This window comes from Natrix helvetica, assembly GCF_964273705.1.
Source record: "Natrix helvetica genome assembly, chromosome: 6".
Taxonomy (NCBI): domain Eukaryota; kingdom Metazoa; phylum Chordata; class Lepidosauria; order Squamata; family Natricidae; genus Natrix; species Natrix helvetica.
Window position 1 is genome coordinate 5,887,976 of NC_138553.1, and position 24,400 is coordinate 5,912,375.

At 50.7% G+C, this 24,400-nt stretch overlaps 1 protein-coding gene across 6 annotated transcripts in view; it reads left to right on the forward strand.

Moving 5' to 3' along the window:
• Window positions 1-11,549: 11,549 nt before the first annotated feature.
• The window catches only part of GATA3 (GATA binding protein 3), an 85,495-nt gene continuing 72,644 nt past the window's right edge, over window positions 11,550-24,400 (forward strand). The window contains exon 1 of one of the 6 annotated variants that reach the window (XM_081957380.1): window positions 11,550-11,690. The gene's annotated coding sequence lies outside the window, so the exon portion shown is untranslated. Of the gene's footprint in view, window positions 11,691-19,096; window positions 19,216-20,323; window positions 20,686-21,130; window positions 21,152-21,685; window positions 21,970-24,400 lie in introns of those variants that run through there. The other 5 variants (XM_081957378.1, XM_081957379.1, XM_081957381.1 and 2 more) reach the window with 5 other exon arrangements.

Here is a 24,400-nt window from a genome sequence, read left to right on the forward strand (position 1 = left end):
ATTGGAAGCCCATCTACCTTAAACAGGGCTGGACTTCAACTCCCAGAATTCCATTTGAAGCCCATCTACCTTAAACAGGGTTGGACTTCAACTCCCAGAATTCCATTTGAAGCCCATCTACCTTAAACAGGGTTGGACTTCAACTCCCAGAATTCCATTGGAAGCCCATCTACCTTAAACAGGGCTGGACTTCAACTCCCAGAATTCCATTTGAAGCCCATCTACCTTAAACAGGGTTGGACTTCAACTCCCAGATTTCCATTTGAAGCCCATCTACCTTAAACAGGGTTGGACTTCAACTCCCAGAATTCCATTTGAAGCCCATCTACCTTAAACAGGGCTGGACTTCAACTCCCAGAATTCCATTTGAAGCCCATCTATATCTTAAAGTTGCTGAAGTTGCAAAAACACAGCACTAGATTCCAGGCGCTTGTTCATTTTACTGTCGTTTATTGAACAAACCATCATCACCAGCTGAGCTCACACAGCGCACCGCTCCCCAAAAAGCACGTTAACCAAGGTCTCCCTTAACCAAGTTAACGCTCGATTTGCAAGCGACCTGCTGAACCTCGTTGGTGTGCCTCACCTGGTTTGGTGTTGTTTTTGGTTTTTTTTTTTTTTTTTTGGTCTTTTAAACTATATAAACCTCTTAAAAGAGATATATTTTTGGAACGGGGGAGCACCCGCTTTTCACCCAGAATGGAAAGTCTGCGAAGGTGGGGGATTTCCACTGACCCACTTCCTTCCCATGACCCAATCTGCCAACCCTTGAAAATACACTTTGGGTTAAACCAGGTTCTCACCCTTTACTTGTGAAGGGTTAACACCACTTTATCATGCCTTGGTAAGGCCACACTTGGAATAATGCATTCAGTTTTGGTTGCCATGATGTAAAAAAAGATGTGGAGACTCTAGAAAGAATGCAGAGAAGAGCAACCAGGGGACTGGAGGCTAAAACATGTGGAGAACGGTTGCAGGAACTGGGTATGTCTAGCTTAAGAGAAAGAAGGACTAGGGGAGACATGATAGCAGTCTTCCAATATCTCAGGGGTTGCCACAAAGAAGAGGGAGTCAAACTATTCTCCAAGGCACCTGAGGGTAGAACAAGAAGCAATGGGTGGAAACTAATCAAGGAGAGAAGCAACTGAGAACTGAGGAGGAATTTCCTGACAGTTAGAACAATTAATCAGTGCAACAGCTTGGCTCCAGAAGTTGTGACTGCCCCAACACTGGAAGCCTTTAAGAAGATGTTGGATAGCCATTTGTCTGAAGTGGTGTAGGGTTTCCTGCCTGAGCAGGGGGTTGGACTAGGAGACCTCCAAGGTCCCTTCCAACTCTGTTATTCTATTCTATTCTATTCTATTCTATTCTATTCTATTCTATTCTATTCTATTCTATTCTATTCTATTCTATTCTATTCTATTCTATTCTATTCTATTCTATTCTATTCTATTCTATTCTATTATTTCCCTAGGAAGCCCATTGAACAGGATTTCCAAGGCTGAAGCGGGCGGGCTCTCACTACTCCAACAGCAATTTTTTTTAAAAAAAATGCTCACCCCTGCCGGAGAGAGCTCAGCCAGGCTTCGCCCCTGCCCCTCCGCCCCGAGGCATCAAAAATTGGCAAGGAAACAAGGGTGTATTTATCGTAGCTAGCAGCCTCCCCTTCTTTTGGGTTGGGGGCAGGGAGCCCCAGGGAGCTCCTGAAACGGATAGGAGACCCTCCCCCATGTTATTCTCCAGCCTGGATGGCAGACAGAGAAAAGAAAAGTTCGCCTGCATTCCCACAACACATTTAACCCGCTTCTTGAATAATTTAAGGCTTTCTGGGGTTCCTTCAGCAGACGGGATTCTAGACCAATCCGATCGGCTGGTTTCCTACATGAGGATAAACCAGAAAGAAACTTAGAATCTAGGATAAGAACTAACCCAGTCTAGCTCTTGGGGAACTAGAGCCAGTTTGGCCAGTAGTGAAGAGATCAGACTAGAAACCAGGAGACAGGGAGTTCTAGTCGTGGTTTAAGCATGAACAAAAGCTGGTTTGGGTGACTTTCTATCTACCTACCTACCCATCATCCATCCATATCTATCTATCTATCATCTATCTATCATCTATCATCCATCCATCCATCCATCTATCTTTTTCTACCTACCTACCTACCCACCTACCCATCCATCAATCCATCCATCCATCCATCCATCCATCCATCCATCCATCCATCTACCTACCTAGCGAACTACCGAACTACTGACCTACCTATCCATCATCCATTCATATCTATCTATCATCTATCTATCTATCTATCTATCTATCTATCTATCTATCTATCTATCTATCTATCTATCTATCTATCTATCTATCTATCATCTATCTATCTATCTATCTATCTATCTATCTATCTATCATCTATCTATCATCTATCTATCTATCTATCTATCTATCTATCTATCTATCTATCTATCTATCATCTATCTATCTATCATATGTGAACCCAGGCAAAAACGCGAACGCTGCCCAGTGAGCTGGGTAGCGATTCAGAAGGCGTGGGGGGGGGGGGGGAAAGAGATTTCTTCTTTAAGGACTTTCTCTGTGTTTTGACATTTTCTGTTTTCCGAAGAATAGAAACTTTCTATTCTCTAGAATAGAGGGTTTTCGCCCCAATTTGAGGGCAGATGCGCTGGCGACGTTCAGCAAAGCCAAGCCAGAGAGAAAAGCGAGGGGAGGGGGTCGCGTTTAACAGACGGGGTACGTTGGGTGGGAATTGAAAGGGGTAAAAAATAGGAGCTTTTAAAAATAACATTCTTGCACAAATACAATTGAGAAGGCTGGGCTGCATTTTGAGATGCGGTTACCTATGAACCTATAGAGATTCTCCATCCTCCAGGTCGTAGTTGTCCCCAAAGATGCTTTTTCAGGAGGCAAGAGGACTTTCTTGTTTTTTTTTTCTTTTGAGGACGTTTCGCTTCTCATGCAAGAAGCTTCTTCAGCTCTGACAGCTCTGAAGAAGCTTCGTGGATGAGAAGCGAAATGTCTTCAAAAGAAAAACCAAGTCCAGTTGCCTCCTGAAAAAGCATGTTGGGGACATACTTAAGAATCATACCTAAAAACATACGAACAGTTGCAAGAACTGGGCATGGCTAGTGAAGAGAAGGACTAGAGGAGACATGATAGCAGTGACCCAATATTCGAAGGGCTGCCCCAGAGAGAAGGGGGCCAAGCTATTCTCCAAAGCACCCGAAGGCCAGATAAGGAATAATGGATGGAAACTGAACAAGGAGAGATTCAACCTAGAAATAAGGAGAAATTTTCTGACAGTGAGAACAATCAACCCATGGAACAGAAGTTGCCTTCGGAAGTTGTGGGAGCTTCATCACTGGAGGCCTTCAAGAAGTCAGACATGGTTTAGGGTCTCCTGCTTGGATGGCGGGGTTTGGACTAGATGACCTACAAGGTCCCTTCCAACTCTGTCAATCCGATTTATATTTATAACCAAGATTTTCTGCGTATTTGGGGGTCGCCCCCCCCCCCCCGATGAAACGTGAGGAGCTGCGAGCGGAGCAGTGGAAGCGCCATTGCCGGTTAGAAGACACGTGTCCAGCGCTTTTTGCATCCCGCTGTGCCTCTCCCGCCCTCCGCTTTCCCACGACTCATTTGCCCGTGATTGCAGGGAAGGGTGCCAAGCAGCCCACAAACTCCGTCTCCGTGGTCATTTGCCTACAAAGGACCCTTTCTCTTTCCTCCACCACCCCACCCCGCCCTCCCCGCAAGGAAATTCCCCGAGCAAGCAGGTGAGGGGTGGAGGGGAAGGCTGGGTATGGAAAACGGCGGGGGACCCAAACAATGACTTGGTTGCAGCTGATGGGAGGGATCGTGTTCATTTCACGCGTGGGAGCGCTCCTGGGCTGGGCAGGGAGGTTTTTTTGCCCTGGTGGGGGGGAGAAGGGAAGGGGCGAAAGAATGCAAAAAAAGGGGGGAGGGGGAAAGAAATGCATGTGGCTTCTTGTGCGTGCGCGAGCGCGCGTGTCTTCCCCGCCTTCTCCCCCTCCCCTCCCCTCCCCAGGAAGCAAATCACATAAAATGAAATCCTTCTCGCTTCCGAGAACATAAGGAGAAAAAAAATCGATTTGGCTCCTTTATAATTTCATTCCTAAAAGTGACACAATCATTAAAAGAGTTTACACATCTTGGCTCGCTCGGTCGGTTCCTTTAATAAACACACACACACAAATATATACACGCAACCGATCGTGTGTGGGTGTGTGTACATATGTGTGTGTTTATGGTGAGTGTGTATATATACACACATCCACACAACACACAGACACACTCTCTCACACACACGATCGGTTGCGTGTATATATTTATATATACCGGTATGTTTGTCACAGAAACCGACCGACCAATACACACACACACACACACACACACACACAAACACACATCCCTGTTATAAAAAGAGGGGGGGGTGTCTAATTTTCTGCTCAACTCACCCCCCCACCCGAGGGGGGGAGGGCGTTGGGTGGGGGAGGGGGGAAGGAAGAGAAAGAAGAGAAGCGAGGGAGGGGTGTGTGTCCCTTTTTCACAGTCCCGCCGCCGATCGCTTTCCGCCATCAGATTCATTGTGATGTATTAGATGCAATAAATTATCCCAAGTAACAAAACATGGCGAGCTGAAAGGTTGATTATCTGGGAAGCAGAGATAAGCCTTCATTATTCGGAATCATTATGAATCCGGCGCTGCCTCTGACTCTTTTCTTAATCAGCTCCTCTGATCCTGGATATGTGAGCGGCGCAGATAAGGGAACAAAAATCATTTAGAATTCTTTACCTCTTTGCCTTCATATGTTAAAATAAAGTCGGAAGAGGCAAGGGAGAACGTCAGGAAAGCCCCCCCCCCCCAAGAAGATGGCAACTTCGGAATGAAAAATCGCTTCGGTGTTACTTGAATCCAGAAAGTGAGATTTAATTAATGGCTCCTTTCTCTTCCCCCCCCGCCCCCCGTTATTATTCGCCCAACTTCGGCCACGTACACACGTGCAGGCCTTTCCGCGTGTTTTCAAAATTTGGAAATGAAAGCAGGATGGTGTTTAAAAATAAGGGGGAAAAACACCATGTAGCTACTTGCAGGATATCCTACTTATCTTCGTTTATTTCTGCGCCCTGATTAAAACAGACGCTTTTCTGAGTTTTTTCTCAATTCCTGATCCTTTCCTATGGCGGGTTTAACCGTTCGTTCGTTCATTCCTTCGTTCGTTCATTTCCTCCCTTCCTTCCTTCCTCCCTCCCTCCCTCCCTTCTTCATTCCTTCCTTCTTCTTTCCTTCCTCCTTCTTTCCTTCCTCCTTCCTTCCTTCCTTCCTTCCTTCCTTCTTTTTCTTCTTTCCTGCCTCCCTCCCTCCTTCCTTCTTCTTCCTTCTTTTCTTATTTCCTTCCATCCTTCTCTCCTCCCTCCCTCCCTTCTTCCTTCCTTCCTTCCTTCCTTCTTCTTTCCTTCCTCCTTCCTTCCTTCCTTCCTTCTTTTTCTTCTTTCCTGCCTCCCTCCCCCCTTCTTCTTCCTTCTTTTCTTATTTCCTTCCATCCTTCTCTCCTCCCTCCCTCCCTTCTTTCCTCCCTCCCTCCTTTCTTCCTTTTCTCTCTCTCTCTTTCCTCCTTCCCCCTCTCTCCCTCCTCCTCTATTTTTTTAAAAAGGGAAACGGTCACAAAAAGCGGTCAATCGATATATCTGAAGCGGCGATAGCTGACCAAGAGTGATAAGGAAGAGGGGAAGGTGGGGCCCCCGATTTAAAATATGCGGGCGAGAGACCCCAGCGGGAAGATCTACGGGGCGCAAGTGCGGTTGGAAATAAAGAAAAGGGGGTCTTTCTTTCCAAGGGAAAACGCGACGAAGAATTCTCCAGATAGCTCCCCACCCCCCGACTTCCCTTTATGGTGGAGATCTGATGGCGTGGGCTAGATAAAGGATAGACCGACAGATGATAGGTAGAGAAGAGATAGATGGGCGAAACACATTGCGTAATCTGCTTCTGTATTGGGAATACGGGTTCTGTTCCCTAAAATGGTACGTTATTCATCTCCTAAATGGTGGCCTTTTAATTTTAAAAAAAGGCGAATTACATTCACTGAACTACACGTGTTGCGGGAGTGGGCTACGTGCGCGTCGTGGGAATGAGGCCAGGCTGATTAGAGGGAAAAAGGTGGGGAGGCTTAAACCGAATGATAATCGACTTGAGGCTGAATTGAGGAGAAAACCCCTCCAGAAACGGTCTTTCCTCCCCGCCTCCCCGATTGCAAAGAGACCCTTTTAAGGTCAGAACCGACTACGGGGGGGGGGGGGGGGGGGAATAGATGGGTAAAGCGGGCCGGATTCACACAACTGCGTGTCTAGAGGTGCCTATCCTTCACAACCTCTGTCTCCGGATCCCCCGCTTGTCCTGGCCGGCAGTGATACCTACCAAGGCAGCGAAAAACGGGACTGCGACCCGCGGCTACTTGGGTACGTTCCCACGTTCAGGATCGGCCCCTTAACCCCTTTCCCCTTTTCTTGGGAATAATAAAGACACTCACTTTCCAGACGGGCCCTGTGAATTCCTGCCAAGGGCTGGTTTTGTTTGTTTCCCCCCCCCTTAAAGAAACCGCTTTTCCTGGAACTCGTGTTCTCTGTTAGGGTTCCCACGAACGGGTGGAAAGCTGCCAGGTCACTCCTGCCCACTCCGCCGCTGGGACTGCCCCTCGAAGCCCCCCCTTTTTCCCCTCGCCCCTTCTCAGAGAGGGTGGCAGCCAAAGGGTCGGGGGAGCTGGCGCCGGAGAGAGCGAGGGGGACCCGCTGTCAACCAAAGACGCGTGGATTTCCTTCCCATTGCTACGATTGAAATGTTTCAAGGTGTTTGTAATAAGCGAATGGATGGAAGCTTTCCTGGATGGATGGATGAGCGTTTGAGTGGTGGCAAATTCGCACTTGGAACAGAAAGAGACTCTCACTCACTCACTCACTCACTCCATATTCTTTCTTTCTTTCTCCCTCCCTCCCTCATTCTCTCTCTCTCTCTTTTCTTCTTTCTTTCCTTCCTCTCTCCCCTTTCCCTCCCTTCCTCTCTTTCCTCCCTCCCTCCTTCCCTTCTCTCTCTCTTTCCTTCTTTCCTCCCTCCCTCCTTTTTCCTCCCCCTCTCTTTCCTCCCTCCCTCTTTCTCTTTCCTTCTTTCCTTCCTTCCTCCCTCCCTTTTTCCTCCTTCTCTCTTTCCCTCCTTCCTCCCTCTCCCTTTTTCTCTTTCATTCTTTCCTTCCACCCTCCCTCCCTCCTTCCCTTCTCTCTCTCTTTCCTTCTTTCCTCCCTCCCTCCTTTTTCCTCCCCCTCTCTTTCCTCCCTCCCTCTTTCTCTTTCCTTCTTTCCTTCCTCCCTCCCTCCCTTTTTCCTCCTTCTCTCTTTCCCTCCTTCCTCCCTCTCCCTTTTTCTCTTTCATTCTTTCCTTCCACCCTCCCTCCCCTTCCCTTCTCTCTCTCTTTCCTTCTTTCCTCCCTCCTTCCCTTTTTCCTCCCCCTCTCTTTCCTCCCTCCCCCTTTCTCTTTCCTTCTTCCTTCCTACCTCCCTTTTCCTCCCCCATTCTTTCCCTCCTCCTACTTCTTCCCTTTTCTCTCCTTCTTTCCTTTACCCTCCCTCCCTTTTCCTCCCTTCCTCTCTTTCGTCCCTCGTTTCCTTCTCTCACTTTCTTTCCCTTGCTTTCTTTCCCTCTCTTGTTCCTCCTATTTCTTTCTTTCTTTCTTCTTTCTTTCTTTCTTTCTTTCTTTCTTTCTTTCCTCCTTCCTTCCTTCCTTCTCTCTCTCTCTCTCTCTTTCTTCCATTGAAAGCCAACCACTTTCTTCTTTACCCAAATTCATATTTTGCCTCCTCCCCATAAGATTCTCCGAGCTAAGGTCGAGGGGGGTATAGGGGAGAGTGAGGAAGGAGAGGCATTACGCTCCCTTGTCTACTTTCTCTGCTTTCTGCTTCGTCAAAAGACCTTCTCATTCTCCCACCCATCCCTCCCCAAGTCCTGGCGCTGCTCTCCTTGTGGGTAGAAAGGGAGCTCGCTTCCCCCGGAGCAGCCCTGGCAGCTCTGCGGTTTAATCGCCTTTCTTGGCTCAAGTTTGCAGCGAGAAGAGGAAGAAGTAGCGAGGCTCGCTCGTTCGCTCCCTCTCCCTCTCCCTCTCCCCCCTCTCTGTCTGTCTGTCTCTCTCTGTCTCTCTCTGTCTCTCTCTGTCTCTTTCTCTCTGTCTCTCTCTGTGTCTGTATCTGTCTCTCTTTCTTTCTCTCTGTCTCTCTGTCTCTCTGTCTGTGTGTCTGTCTCTATCTCTGTCTCTGTCTCTGTCTCTGTCTCTGTCTCTGTCTCTGTCTCTGTCTCTCTCTCTCTCTCTCTCTCTCTCTCTCTCTCTCTCTCTCTCTCTCTCTCTCTGTGTGTGTGTGTGTCTCTGTCTCTCTCCCTCTCCCTCTCCTTTTCCCTCTCTCCTCCCCACCCCCTGTCTCCGTTCTCCCTATGACATTTCGTTGGGGAAAGAGCTCCGAGGCTCCATCCATCCCAATAACCTTTCTCCTTCCCAAATCCAGGCCGGTCTCCTTGGGAGAAAGCGCAGAACGCAGCTCAAAAGGTCTCAGCCTCGTTCAGTGACAACCTGCTTTGGGAGGTGGGGTGAAACCCGAATCCACGTGGAGAGGATATATAACCCATTCAAACAGTGGGAATCCCTGGCCTCGCTCCGACGACGCCTGGCCTTGAAACAAAGACCGAGGGTTCTCTCGCTCCGCCCTTGATTGGCCCTCTTCTTCTCTTCCTCGCCTTCTCTGGTCTTGTGAATGGGCGGCCTGCCTTAAACCGTCCTGTGGTACGATCTAAACCAATCCGTAGACTGGGCGGGCTTGACCCAACGCAGGGAAAGGCCAGGCGGATGCCTTCGCACATGAGGCTCCGTCGTAACATTTGATTCGGATCGGCCCCGGGTCTTTCTCCACGGTGCTTTTAAACGGATGATGTTCAATTGGGGCCCCCCGGGGTCGTTTTCGGATTCAATCGTTCAAATCCAGTTAATTGCGGCTAGTTCTCCTCCATAAGTATGATTTTTGCAGAATAACCTGGAAACAAATATTTGCATCTTTCTCACTTAACTGTGTGTGTGTTTCGGGGCGGCCTGGAAAATGGATACATATAGCTTTCATCTTTTCTTTTCTTTTTTTAAAAAAATACTGATTAAGCGCGTGGCATAAGCGTGTATCAGCTCTCTCCGGCGCGCAGAACCCCGTTCCCACGTATTCTCCTCCCTCCCCCAAATTTCCCCACCGAACCCACATGTTCGTCCTCACAGTCTCTCAATTTTTAAAAAGGGGGGGGGGACACTAAAAGCATTATCCTTAAAGAGAGGGGGAGAAAAAGACAGAGGGGGTAGGGAGGGAGGGAGAGAGAGAGGAAGGGGGGCGTCTATTTCGTTCTCCACCCTTTCCTTGACCCGAATAATCAAAAACAAACAAACCAAAGAGACCCCAGACTATTAAAGAAGCGTGGATACCGATCGGGAGGAGGGGAGGGGGGGGTAGAGGGTCACCCCAACTTCTATGGCATCACCACGAATTTTTTTTCTTTCTTTCATGCGGACGAATCCGCGGAGATTTCGTCCAAGCTCTTTCTGAGTCGGGGAACAAAGAGAGGGTCGCAACAAGGGGAAGCGCTCGGATTCCCACGCAGGGATGCTGGCATTTTAGGGGTGGAAGGGATGCTGCCTGAGCGCCCGGTGGCTCTGCGAAGGCCAGCAAAAAAAGAATAGGAGAAAGGATGATTTGGGATTGAATTTCATCAATTCCACGCGAACCCCGGGAATCCGTGGCACCAAACGTTTCAAACGAAAACCCCGTCCAGAAGACATGATGTTTCTACCACGGGAAGCCAAATCGGCGTCTCCTGAATGCCAACTGCCAGAGAGCTACTGAGGAATCCGCTTCTAGCCACGGCGGCAAAGGTGGGCCGTATAGTTTGCGCCACGCGCGACCGAGAACGTCTTCCCGGCTCCGTAGAGACGGCCGGATTCAGGAAGGCGGCTGCGGAGCGTCGTTTCGGAAGCGGGGAAGGGAATATTTCTCCGGATTTTTTTTTTGCTGCCACTGGTGGGGAGATCTCCTTCCCCCACCCACCCACCCACCCCTCCCCACTCCACTCCCCGAACGACAGGCGGCGTTGACAGCGCGACCCTCAACCCAGACGCCGTTCCACGGACATCAAAGGGTTGGTCGGTTTGGTGCGGAACTTTTAAGGGACGTGGCCGGGGAAGTCCGCATTCAATGCACGTGGGAAAAGCATAAAAGCCACAACGAGGATAACAAGTAAGTGTGTGTGTGTGTGTGTGTGTGTGTGTGTGTGTGTGTGTGTGTGTGTGTAATGCGGGGGGGGGGAAGGTGGGAGGCAAATCCGTCCAATCCATTTCAGTCCGACTTCTCCGGCTTTGCATTTGGCTGGATGTCGGCCTGTTTTGTCTCCCGGATTTCCTTGTTATGTCTGAACGCGGCCGGGTGTGCGCTTCAGCGAGTTTCGTACCTCCAGTTGTCTCTCCCACCTCCCCGTCACCTTCCCCGATGCAGCCTTTTCTCCTGATAGTTTCTAGAATCCGTTGGAAGACAGTTCTCATCATCCCCAGCCGCCCAGGCCTGCCACGGATTACACGCGTGAGAGAGGTTTTCCGTGGGGGAGGAGGACCTGCGAGGAGCATAAGCGACGGGGAAAAGATCAGCCTCCCCCACCCATTAGCGCATCCGCTTGGTAACTCGTATTGACCCCTTGGCCGAGTTCACACAAAAGCCGCTCCCCCCCCCCCAACCCTGGCTCCGTGAATTAAACCCCCTGGCCAGAGCTTTTAAGATACAGTCGGCCATAAAACGAATCAAACGTCCCCGGTTCACTCTCGGCTCGGCTACAAACTAACCGAATCAAGATTCCCACTAAACAGGCTCCGAAGGCGGTGAGTGCCGCCTCGGAAAAGCTCCTTTCGCCCAACTGAGTTAAGCTGGTCGTGGGAACCCAGCTCTTGAGTGCAAACGTTTCGTTCCCGGGTTTTCCAGCCGGGAAACAACTTTCAAGGCGGTTTTCCTCGCGGAAAGAGACTATTGGGTGGGGTGGGGGAAGTTGTATGTATGTGTCACAGCTTTGCTCAAAACCCCACCGTTTTGCTCTCCGTTTCCCCCATTCTCCTTGACAGGCCAGGGGTGGGGGGCGGGTTGCTGGCGTGACCTCGCCTTCCCTACCCCAGGGAAGACGCCCCGCCGCTCCTCCCCCCCCCAGAGACCCCACCTGCCAGCTTGGGGGAGGGTGCCCCGCCCCCAAGACCCGCCGTGCGCCTCTGCTGGCTGACTCTCTCCCCCCCCCCCCCATCCCCGCCGTCTCTGCCCTGGTCCAACCCGGAAGAGCTCGGCTATCCCTGCCCGAGCGAGGAAGAGGAGGCGGAGGCGGTGGCGATGGGGCTGCGGATAGTGGCGGCGGCGAAGGAGGAGCGGCGAGGTCAGAGCGATTCGGGCTGGTTGCTCGGAGGATGCGCAAGGCGCCGGCCTCTCCATCTCCGCTTCGGGGCCCGGCTAAAGCAGCAGCAGCAGATCCACGCGGGACTGGAGGATCACGCGTGACGGCCAACATTTACGGGATCCGGCTCCTGGGGTGTCGGGGAAGGCGCCATTGGCTGCCCAGGTCAGTGTCGGAGACTCCCCGCGTTTCTCTTGGCAACCCACCCACCCCCGCTTCCCCCCACGGCGGGCGAGATTCGGAATCTGGTAGCTTTCCGGAGGCCCCGCGGAGGTGTGTTTGCGCGTGAGAAACGAGGGAAGCGGGATCTCCGGGGATCAGGCGCCCCTGGCGCGATCCTTCAACCTGGTGCGTGGTCGGGAAGGCCCGCCGGCTTTGCCACGACCCTGTCCCTGGGGATCCACGGGGCGAGAAAGGGAAGGAAACCCAGTCCGGTGCGTGGGAGACGCTTTCCAAAATTCCAGCTTTCTTCGCGGAGCCTTGGCTGCTTCTGGGACGGCCAGGCGGCGTTTGCCTCTGGTCCCCCCCCGGAAAAAAAGGGGGTGAGTGGGTTGGACCCACGCACGCACAGGCTGTCACACCGGATTCCTGGCCGCGCTGGCCTCTCTCTCTCTCTCTCTCTGGGGCGGGGGGGGGGTTGATAAGAGCAGAGGGGAACACCTGGGGCTGCTCGTGTGGCCGGCCTCGCCCGCCGACCACGAAGCGGAGAAGCCGGTCTTGGGGGCGTCCGAAGGGCACCGGTTCGTGGGGGGAGAGTGGGAATCCGGGTGAAAGGGATCCGTCGATCGGGTCCGCGGTTCCAGCCTTGGCAATTTTGTCCTTTCCAGAGCCGCCTTTGTCTGCCTCCATCTTTGCGCACAGGCCTGCTCAGGTGTTCCTCTAATCGAAGGAGCCTGAGTCCTATTCGCGTGTCTGTAGGTGGGCTTGGGTGGGTTTACACGTGCAGGGCCTTGCCACGCTCGTGTCCACAATTCGGTGCTGACCTTTAAGAGCTGCCTTGAAAATAAACCCATTTCTTTCTTTCTTTCTTTCTTTCTTTCTTTCTTTCTTTCTTTCTTTCTTTCTTTCTTTCTTTCTTTCTTTCTTTCTTTTCCTTCCTTTCTCTTGCTTTTCTTCCTCTTTTCTTTTCACTTTCTTTCCTTTACTTCGCTTTCTTTCCTTCCTTTCCTTTCCCTTCCGTCCTTTTCTTCCTTCCTTCCTTCCTTCCTTCCTTTTCCTTTTCCTTTCCTTCCCTTCTCTTTCCTTCCTTTCCTTTTCCTTCCTTTCCTTCCTTTCCTTTCCCTTCCGTCCTTTTCTTCCTTCCTTCCTTTTCCTTTTCTTCCCTTCCCTTTCCTTCCTTTCCTTTTCCTTCCTTTCCTTCCTTCCTTCCTTCCTTCCTTCCTTCCTTCCTTCCTTTTCCTTTTCCTTTCCTTCCCTTCTCTTTCCTTCCTTTCCTTTTCCTTCCTTTCCTTCCTTTCCTTTCCCTTCCGTCCTTTTCTTCCTTCCTTTCCTTTTCCTTCCTTTCCTTCCTTCCTTCCTTCCTTCCTTCCTTCCTTCCTTTCCTTTCCTTTCCCTTCTCTTCCGTTCTTTTCCTTTCCTTTCCTTTCCTTTCCTTTCCTTCCTTCTTTCTTTCCTTTCCTTTCCTTTCCTTTCCTTTCCTTTTCCTTCCTTTCCTTCCTTCCTTCCTTCCTTCCTTCCTTCCTTCCTTCCTTCCTTTCCTTTCCCTTCTCTTCCGTTCTTTTCCTTTCCTTTCCTTTCCTTCCTTCCTTCTTTCTTTCCTTTCCTTTCCTTTCCTTTCCTTTCCTTTCCTTTCCTTTCCTTTCCTTTCCTTTCCTTTCCTTTCCTTTCCTTTCCTTTCCTTTCCTTTCCTTTCCTTTCCTTTCCTTTCCTTTCCTTTCCTTTCCTTGTGTATTTCCCCCCCTTTCCATTTGCTTCCTTAAAAACCGATTGCGCTCAACCTCCCTGAATTTGCACGGCTCTCCCCAGTCAATCCTTAAAAAAAAAAAAAAAAAGGCTTCCTGACGCAAAACAGATTTTTCGTTTTCAGCTGGAGGTGATCGATCCGAGGCGGGACAGATAAAAGGCGCGGGGATACAAATCAAGGAACGAAGAAACGGGGGGATCGCGGGAGGGAAATCCAAGCCCGCAGAGCAGGCACCGAAGCGCCCTCCTCGCCACAGCGCTCGCCCCATCTGGCTGAAAGGGGGATCCCGGTTAGGGCGCGGCGGGGCGGCGATTCGCACACGGGTTTGCTGTGGCCGGGAGCGAATGCTGGGCGCAAGAAGGTTGCAATTAACGCAGCCCCCGCCTCTTCGTTCCCTGCTTCCTAGCAGCCCTGAATCCATCGGGGGGGGGGGGGGGGCGTTTGTTTCCAGACCCGGGCGAGATAGAGAGGCGCCTCGGAAGCCTCCCGAGTTTCTGTCCCTTTGCTTGGGATTTTGTCTATCTTATCTAGCAACCCGCCTATCTAGGAAGCCAGCCGTGAGGAAGACGCCGAGAGGAAGGGAAGGAACAAAGAGAAGGAAGGAGAAAGAGAGAAGCCCCGAACCCCCAGAGCGGGGAGGGGAGGGGGCTTCCCGCGAAAGGGCAGGATTTCTTCACCGACCCTCGGTAAAGAAACCCGCCTTTCTTTCTTTCTTTCTTTCTTTCTTTCTTTCTTTCTTTCTTTCTTTCTTTCTTTCTTTCTTTCTTTCTTTCTTTCTTTCTTTCTTTCTTTCTTTCTTTCTTTCTTCTTTCTGTCTGTCTGTCTGTCTTTCTTTCTCTCTCTCTCTCTCTCTCTTTCTTTCTTTCTTTCTTTCTTTCTTTCTTTCTTTCTTTCTTTCTTTCACATATACCATTTTCATTCAGCATTTTTTTAAACGTTAAAATCACAATTACACTTTTGCAGCTTTCCGTTTTCTTTCCTCGGGCTTGTTTTGGCCCTGCGCTCAGGCGTTGGTCGGCGGGGTTCACCATCCCCGTACCACTCCCCATATTTTGCCCACCCACCTCTCCATCCAGAGCCGGACTTCAGGCCGGAGGATGGAAGGAGCAGGGCGGAGCGAGTGGATTCCTTCGGCCCTGTTTGGAATCGCTGGCGGGCCTATTTGACTGCGCTCCTGCTTGCTTGCCTGCCTGCGCGAGAGCGATCGACGCAGATCCCTATCCCCGCCTGGATCCCTCCCACTCCTCTTTCCCCCAGGCGTGTGACTCTCCCTGGCATTGTCCTGGTGCGGCGTCCACGCCCCCGCGTGCCTGGCCCTCCACGCACCTCCCTTGCCACCCTGGGAAAGACTCCGAAGCGGGGACGCGCGTGGGATTTAGAAAGAAAGCATCGGGGATCGGCAGAGGGCAGAGAGAGACCTGCTAGCTACCCGCACGCCGCGTTCGAGACCAACCTGCCTTGTTCAAGAGAGCCAGGTGGGTGTTTTCCTGGAATTATCCTGCTGCCAATCGTCTTCGTCTGAAGGCAACAGGCTCGGCTGCAGGAATAGCCAAGCGGCATTTGCAAGAGGCGCGAAATTTGCTTCCCCCCCCCCCGCGAGTGGGCTGGATCCACGGGCGGAAGGGCTCTTTCTTTTTTTAACCCCCAAGGCCAAGCCGTGGTCTTTGCAAGCCTAAACCGTGTCTTTCCGTATTAGCACAGCTTGCTGGGCAAGCTTCGGTTGGTCTGGCGGGCTGCGAGAGGCTACCGTTTGCAGGGGCCGCGGTCCCCGGTTCGCCTTTCCAGGCCTGCTCGCCGCAATTGCGGGAACCGCGCCCGGGTCCCTCGCCTGGATTCATTCATGCCCACAACCAGGTCAGTTCCGAGGCGAAAGAGCGGGATTCGCCTGCCCTGGTAAAGCTTGGCCAGTCTTAAAACTGAGTTTGTGCGTTAGGGCGAACGCGGCGGGGGTTGTGTGTTCCTCAGCCGGGGAAGCCAGAAAATTCCGAAACCTGTTTTAAAATCGATCGAGCGAACGCGGCGGGCTATTTCTCGTTTCTTCTCATTAATGTCCACTTTGTTGCGAGTCCGTTTACCTTTTCTGCTGAAATTATTACTATTACAGTTTGTCTCACGGTCGGCCACATCTACGGGCCGTTGTGAAGCAGCGGTTTTATTTCGGGCGGCGTTTTCCCAATGCGATTATTATTATCATTACTATTGTTTGTTGTTATTGTCCTGATTATTACCGTTATTATCATCATTTACTTTGTTCATTAAACATGCAATTCAGCCAACTGAACATTCAAAAATGCATCGCAAATACCATTGACTGGTGCTAATGGTTGATACGGGTTGCTGCCAGCGTCCTAGGGATCAACCAAGGGCCTTCTTAAGATGTACAGTTTTTTTTGCAGTTCCACTGGTTTTATTGCAGGAAGCTGCAGTTTCTTGGTGTGTTTTATAAAATCCTTGGACATGGTACCAAGTGTCCCGATGACAATGGGTATCACTGTTGCCCCTTACATTATTATTAATTAATTATTATTATTATCATCACTAATTATTATCATTACTATCACCACCACCATCATTACTACTACTACTACTACTGCTGCTGCTGCTGCTGCTGCTGCTGCTGCTACTATTGTTGTTGTTGTTATTATTATTATTATTATTATTATTATTATTATTATTATTATTATTATTATACTTTATTCATTAAGCATGAAACTCAAACGATCAATGAATAAATAATAACAGTAATACTAATAATACTAATAATAAAATTATTATCATTATTTTTATTATATTTTTATTGTAATTAATTATTACGCGCGCCCGCGTCTCCGGGTTGAAATCGCGCTTAGGTCGATCGGCGCTTTGGGGGAAGCAAAAAATGGCCCGCGTCAAATGTGTCGATCGGTTTCGATCCTCTCTACGGTTTAAAAATCGTTCGTTTATCACTTTTTGGGGTTTAGGGGAGAGGAGCTGGGAAAGAACTGGAGATAAAACTCACTCAGCCTGGCCTGGCTGATTCATAATTTCCTGTAGGAACTCCGGGCCCTTAAACAGAGTTTCAGAAAGCGTGGTCGGAAACACGAGTGGTTTCCTTTCCACCGGTGAGTTTTCTTTAAAAGGTAGGATTTGTGGGAGTGGGGGGGCGTTTCGGCTCGATCTGGCATTTGCCAAGGCGATCCGAATTATCCGCTAGCCTCGTCCTTTCTCAGTGGGCCTGCAGAAGGAGAGAACGTGGGCGGGTGAGCGTGGAACAGCGGTGGCGTGGCAAGGTGGCTTCAGAACAAGGCGGCCGGAACGATGACTATCCCTGACTTCAAAGAAGGGGGCGATTCCAGGACAGTGGTCAGTGCAATCCCCCCCCCCAAAAACCTCCTCCGAGCCCCCATTCGCGAAAGCCTGGTCGCTCCTCCTCCACGCACTGGTTTTGTAAGGAGACATGGAAAGGAGAGGCGGTGGGCCAGTGGGGAGAGGGAAGGGGAGGAAAGGAGTATGAAATAGAAGGAAAGGATAGAAAGAAGGAAAAGAGAGAAAGGAAAGGGAGAAAAGAAGGAAAGGGAAGGAGGGAAGGAATGGAAAGGAAAGGAAGGGGGAAAGGAAGGAAAGGAAAGGAAAAGAAGGAAGGAAAGAAAAGGAAAGGAAGGAAAGGAAAGGAAAGGAAAGGAAAGGAAAAGAAGGAAGGAAGGAAAAAGGAAAGGAAAGGAAGTGAGCTTCTGGCTTTGCTTTCCAAGTTGCTGGAACAATTCCTCCAAATGCTGAACACAGTTTTCCTTTCCTTTTCTTCTCCCTTCCTTTCTTCTTTTCCCCTTTCCTTCTCCCTTCCTTTCTTCTTTCCCCCTTTCCCTTTTTCCTCCCCCTCTCTTTTCCTTTCCTTTCCTCCCCTTCCCCTTCCCTACAGAAGCCTATGAATTAAAATGCCATTTCAAACAACCTCTGCCACTAATCTAGTAAACGTCGAGATTAACTTTCCAGCCGAAGCCAGCGGGAGAAGCCCAACAAAACTGGGGGAGGGTCAGGTATGAATGTACGGAATCCCCTTGGGAAGCAATGCAGTTAAGCATTTTGCGTTAAGTACCATTTTTGTGATTGGACGGTGTGTGTGTGTGTGTGTGTGTGTGTGTGTGTGGGTTTGATTCTTTTCTCACGGTCATTGGAAGAGAAGTCGGGCCCATTCTGTCAACTCCAAAAGTCTCCCCCCCCAAAACAGAGGAAAGTGGCAGCAGGAAGCAGGCTCAGACTCTAAGAAGGCCCAGAAGAAGTCACGGTTGGCAGGTTTCTGGGGAAGTTATTTGAATAGGGGGTCTTCATCCCTCTCTCCAGGTTGACCCTTAGTTGACAATCCAGATTCAGGGTACAGAAAAATATGTGTAAGCACGTGATCCTTTATAAAGGTGGGATCGAAGGCTCTTTAGGATGCCAAATTGAATTTTATAGATAAAGAAGTAAACAAGTAAGTAAGTAAATAAAATTGCTTCCTTCAAAATACTAAGTAACTGGGACCTTACATTTTTATAACTGCTTTTCTTTTAACACTAATGGCCGCTGCTAATCCATCTGCCTTAAAATGGACGGAATGTGTTTACGGCACCGGGATAAACAAATATCAAGTGCAGATATTATGGGCAGGTAGCATATGTTCAGGTGGAATGAAGCTCAGCTTTTAAAATATCCTTTTCATGGACACCATGCGTGGTTCTAGGAACCTTGTCTGTCTGTCTACTATCAATCATCCATCAACCATCCATCTATTGTCTATCCATGGTCTGTCATTATACCATGTATTATCTATCTATCCATCCATTCATCCATCCATGTGTCATCTGTCTCTCTGTCTGTCAGTCAGTCCGTCCGTCCCTTCCTCATCCATCTATCCATCCATCCATCTATGTGTCATTTGTCTGTCTGTCCGTCCGTCCCTTCATCCATCCATCCATCCATCCATCTATCTAACCATCAATCTATCCATCTATGTGTCATCTCTCTCTCCCCCTCTCCCTCCCTCCCTCTCTCCATCCTCTCCAAACATCCATCCATTCTCTCTCTCTCTCCCCTTCTCCTCCCACCTATCTCATACATCTATATAACTATATGGGAAGGCCAAAAGTCAGTTCTGTACGAAAGAGAAGCGTCCCAGGACTACTTCTAGCTCGCTGCAGAATTTCCCTAAAACGTAAATATCTTTTGCATTAAAATGCATTAAACGGTGGTGTTTATTTTTTTAAAAAAATATACCGGACATTAAAAGACTGATTTAAAAGCTGGGGTTTTACATCCTGAGAAAAGCTACCGAGCGAGCTGCATTTCCGCCTGAAACAAGGCGTAGCAACAACAAAACAGGTTGTAAGGAAGGTGTAAAGGAGGAGGGTGAGCGGCCGAGGCCTTTACGCAGGTGGTCTTAGCTAGTTTACTCTGGAACAAGCCCTCCAGGGTCAGTTCCCCGGGTGGGGGTAGGTTTATTCTCTTTCTTCAGGCTGGAGTCCCCAAAAATCTACCCGACTTTTCTCTTTCCTCCGCTGGTGATCTCTCCCGGCCCGGGACTCCTGCGGGAAAAGCGTGTCTAGATGACCTTTACAATTTTATAATTCGGTTCCGCTCAAGTTCCGTTTAAACGCCCCCCTGGGAGAAGTGAAGCGGTGGGAGGGAGGGAGGGAGGAGGACACCAGCAGGCCTGCCCCTCCCCCGCCCCGCCTTTCCTCCCCGGAGGTCGGTGTCGGTGGTGGCGGCGGCCAGAGTCGGCAGGCGAGACTCGTGTCAGCGATCGGCCGCACGTGTGAACGCGCTCTTGTCAAGGTGAGTGCCCTTGTTGCCGCGCTCCTCCGGCTCGCTGGGTCCGATCCAGCAGGGTGCAAGGAGTGGGGTTTTGGGGGGCTTTTGGCCCCCTTGTCGGTTTGAAACGAATGGCAGAGCGACTAAAGAAATGGTGTAGGGTCTCCTGTTTGGGCGGCGGGGGGTTGGACTAGATGACCTACGAAGTCCCTTCCAACTCTGCTAAGATGCGCCCGAAGAATCGCTCGATTTGTCGGGAGCGGCCCCCTTTAAAAAGGGATCTGCTTTAAGGGGCTTCTCCACCTCTACAAAACCTTCCCAGCCCCACAGAGAAATTCACTGGACCTTGGGAGTCGGGTTTCTGGAAGATTGAAATCTTAATTCTTACCTTCTGGGACTGCGCCCCCCTCCCCCGGAATCCTTTTGGCGCGTCTGAATGGAGGCGTTATGGAGGGGCTTTTGAACTCCTGGACCCCCATCTCCTCCTCCGTTCCCTCCTTCTCCCACTCCCCACCCCCCTCCAAATTTGGAAATGTTCAAAGTTACCGTTCAGAGCTGGTGTAGCAGGTTTGACTTACAAGCCTGTCCTAGGGGCAGAGGGGAAGGGTGGGGGGCGTTTAATGTGCGAGGCAGAGCCGCGAAGGTTCAAATTGGCAAGCTACCTTGCTGCTGCTTACCACCCACCGTAATTCCCCCCTCCCACATATGTCCCCGAGCCTCTGCTTTGATATGGGCTTCTCTCGCCCCAAATCTTGCGTCACTCCCCCTCCCACCCCTCGCAGGGGGTTGGTTCTCCCCCTTCCACTCGCAAAGCTCTCCTCGCGTGGGGCGTGGGGGGGGGGAAAGCGGAATTTCGCATCCAGCAAACAAGGCTGTTTAAACGAAAAAAAAGGGGGGGAGGACTTCCCACGACCCTCCTTACCCCCTTCCCTGCTTCTCCTCCTTCCCTCCCTTCCTCCCTCCCCCAATCTTCGGAGAAGGATGAATCAGGGAGAGGGAGGGGAAGGGTCACTGACCAGGAAGCGGAGGGAGGGAGGGGATTTTCAAGAAAAGGTAGAAAGGAGCAACCCCCAGGCACGAAGGGAAAATCAAGGCAGAGTTTAGCGCCCTCCAGCTTCGATCCAGCGAGCCCCCCCTTCCCCAAATTTGAAACGCGTGACGGAGTTCCCACGACGCGTGGGAACAAGCGGACTCGTCTGGTTCTCCCCGGATCTCCTCCCGGTGGGGCGGGGGAGTGTCAGAGAAGTTGCGCCCGGGGAAACTTTGTAAAGAGAAGCCAAAAGTCTCGGCTTTGGAGAGAGAGAGAGAGAGAGGCACCGTCGCGGGCGCTTCCCGTGGGTGAAAGAGCACGCCGAGAGCAGCGGCCCACGGAGCGTTTCGGCTTCGGCCGCCCACTTGAAAGGCGCCGGCTTCCGAGGCTTTGGGGATCGCTGGGAAGGGGCCAAGCGCTTCCCCTTGGGAGCGGAGCCCCTGGAGCTGCCCAGGTGGGGCCAGGTGAGTCCTCGCAGCCGCTTAGGCGCTGGCTGGGAGTTCGCTTGGACAGCCCCGCGGGCGTGTGGGGGACGAGCCGAGGCCAGCCAGCCAGGTCTACAAGGGGGTTGGCGGTGCTTCTTTCCCACTTCGCCCAGAAAAGCTGCCCACCCTCCCCTCCCTTCCCTGTCCTCCCCCACCCCCAACTCACTACCTCTCTCCCTCCCTCCCTCCCTCCCTCTCTCTCTCTCTCTCTCTCTCTCTCTTTCTCTCTCTCTCTCTCTCTTTCTCTCTCTCTCTCTCTCTTTCTCTCTCTCTCTCTCTCTCTCTCTCTCTCTCTGTGCGCGCGCGCCCGAACGAGCCTACAAAGAGAAATCTGTAGATCTCTTGCCCTGGGCCGTGTCCCCTCTGTAACCCTCCGATGCGGAGCTGCGGGCTGTTGACGCAGCTTTACCTGCCCTACGACGCTTCCCTATAAAATCCCAGCACGGTAAAACTATCGGTAACTTAATCCCTGCCTCTCTCTCTCTCTCCCCCCACCCCCTCCCCGCTTTATGGGGACAGGAGGAAGAGCGGGGATGGGGCTGCCTTGCCAGTCCCGCTCCCCCTTCTCTCCCCCTACCCCCTTCCACTGCCCCCCCGCCCCTTCCCCCCTTTCCTCCTACTCCTTTCCCCTGCCCCCTTCCCCTGCCTCCCCCCCCCCCAGCAACGAGACAGACAGAATCCGGTCAGCGAGAAGGATTTAAGGTGGTCCTACTTATCGGATAGTCCCGAGGCTGCACATTGTTGACATACTTGAAGTGTGTGTGTGAGAGAGAGGGGGGAGAGGGGGGGAGAGGCAGGGAGGGTGTGTGTGTATGTATATATATAAAATACATTATATATAATGTATTATTCTGAGCCGGCAATTAAATTACTCCCGAGCAACCTGGGCAGGGGGAGGAGGGGGGTGCGTTCTTTTGAGGGCGGATCTTTCCCTCTCATTCCCCCCCTCCCGGACTACATACTCACATCACCCTCTTAAACCACGTGCGTGGAGCCCGCACCCTCCTCAAAGCAGCACGTGCACCACGGGAAGGCTCTCGGGTCAGCACAAACCGTGGTTAGTGGGAAGGGGCTTCCCTCCCCCCGCCCCGTGGGACGATACCGGTTCTGGACTTTGGGTTACGGAACAAGCCGACTCGTTTCTTCCGCCTTCGCACGTCGGAATCGGACCTCCGGTGACTTTGCGGAGGGAGCGAGACGACACCCAGCGCTTGAAACGCGCAAAGACGTCGCTCTAACTTTAGCGTTGTAACTTTACCAAAGGTTAGTAAAATGAAGGAGGCTCTAACTTAACCGGCTGGGTTCGACGCGCTTCAACCAGGTCAGTTAAAGAATCAGCGGCTGCGATGCGCGGAACGAACGCGGTCTCGGGGCGGGCGGGTGTGCGGGAATTAGGCCGTGCTGTTCCTTTTCAAATTCAGGGTAACGTCGGAATCCAACAGAGGTTATTTAATTCGTAAAGGTGGAAGGGAAGAGAGGAACGAAAGGGCTCCCGTGTCTTTGAAATGGGTCCTGATCCTGTGGCAGTTTACATTTATTTTTTAAAATGTAGAAGCTGCCCATCTTACCACAAGCTATAGAAGAGAATAACAAGAGTTGGAAGGGACCTTGGAGGTCTTCTAGTCCAACCCCCTGCTCAGGCAGGAAACCCTATAGCGTTTCAGACAGATGGTTATCCAATCTCTTCTTAACAACTTCCAGTGTTGGGGCATTCACAACTTCTGGAGGCAAGTCGTTCCGCTGGTTAATTGTTCCAACTGTCAGAAAAAAAATTCCTTAGTTCTCGGTTGCTTCTCTCCTTGATTAGTTTCCACCCATTGCTTCTTGTTCTACCCTCAGGTGCCTTGGAGAATAGCTTGACTCCCTCTTCTTTGGGGCAACCCCTGAGATATTGGAAGACTGCTATCATGTCATCCCCTAGTCCTCCTTTTCATTAAATGAGACATTTTCCAGTTCTTCCTATGTTTTAGCCTCCAGCCCCCTGATCCTCTTTGTTGCTCTACTGTGCACTATTTCCAGAGTCTCAACATCTTTGTTTTATAGATGGGGCACCAAAATGACCAAATCTCCATTGCCTAAAGGGAAATTATTATTATTATTATATGCTCTAAAATCGCATTGGGAGAAAGTGCGATCTCAAACTGGTTTTGGGCTGGGGAGTCCTAGATTCCCCCCTCTTCCTCCCCTACGCAGAGCTGGGGGAGAATGGAAGGATTAATGCTTTCCCTTTCGGACTTGAAATATCCTCTTTGCTCAACCTCTGGGATTTAAGTTTTGATGCCAGGCCAGGGATGGTGCATCCTCCAGAGTCCATTTAAGCTCACACCGGCTGCTTCGGTGACTCCAACCAGCCACCTCATTCTCTGTCGTCCCTTTCTTCTTTTGCCCTCAATCGTTCCCAGCATGAGGCTCTTCTCCAGGGAGTCCTTCCTTCTTATTAGGTGGCCAAATTACTTGAGTTCCATCTTCAGGATCTGCCCTTCTAAAGAGCAGTCTGGTTGATCTCCAGGACTGACCGGTTGGATCCCCTTGCAGTCCAAGGGACTTGCAGGAGTCTTCTCCAGCACCAGGGTTCAAAGGCCTCCATTCTTTGGCGCTCAGCCTTCCTTATGGTCCAACCTTCACAGCCATCCATTGCAACTGGGCAAACCACAGCCTTAACTATGCACACTTGTGTTGGCAGGGTGATGTCTCTGCCTTTTAGGATGCTGTCTAGATTTGCCATAGCTTTCCTCCCAAGGAGCAAATGTCTTTTAATCTATACTAGATCTATCCTAATCTCCCTTTATTGCTTTCTCAGTAAATATAAATTTAACATGTTGAAGAGTACTGGGCCTCTGCTTTTTAGGATGCTGTTTAGATTTATTTGTGGGGAGTTCCTTAATTTTACCCGGCAAGAGAGAGTGAAAGGGAGTCTCCCAAAACCTAGTTCAGGGTAGACTTGAATCTGGATCCTCTGAGGCAAGCCAGACCAGCCTTCTCGCAACCTGAACTTAGATATGGTTCCTTGCGAGGCTCTTTCAACAGGATTGAGACACATAAACACAACCAGAGGTGCTTAAAATTTTGCAGCGTGATGCCTGCAAGGCAAAATCCAGGCCAAGGACGTGTGGTAGTATATGGGGCAGAGATCACTTGTGAAATGGCATAGGAACAAAAAGGCAACTCAATGGTCATCTCCGTGGAGATTCTCAGCCATCCAGGTCACGGTTGTCCCAAAGGCGCTTTTTTTTTAAATAAAAAAAGGCAACTGGACTTTCTTAGTGTTTTTTCCTTGAAGACATTTCACTGCTCTTCTGAGGAGCTTCTTCAGCTCTTCAAAGAGAACTGATCTCCGAGAACTAAATGGAAGAATGAAGACATTTCTTGTATGAGAAGAGAAACTGTTTTCAAGGGGAAACAAAACAACCCAATATAGTCCAGTTGCCTTTTGGAAAAAAACACCTTTGGGAGATTCCAGGCTGGCTGAGGAATTATGGGAGTTGAAATTGTGTGGTTGTTAGTTGTCGTGTCCGACCCATCGTGATCCGATGGACAATGTTCCCCCAGGCCTTCCTGTCCTCTACCATCCTCTGGAATCCATTCAAGCTCACACCAACTGCTTCGGGGACTCCATCTAGCCACCTCATTCTCTGTCGTCCCCTTCTTCTTCTTTTGCCCTCCATCTCTCCCAGCATTAGGCTCTTCTCCAGGG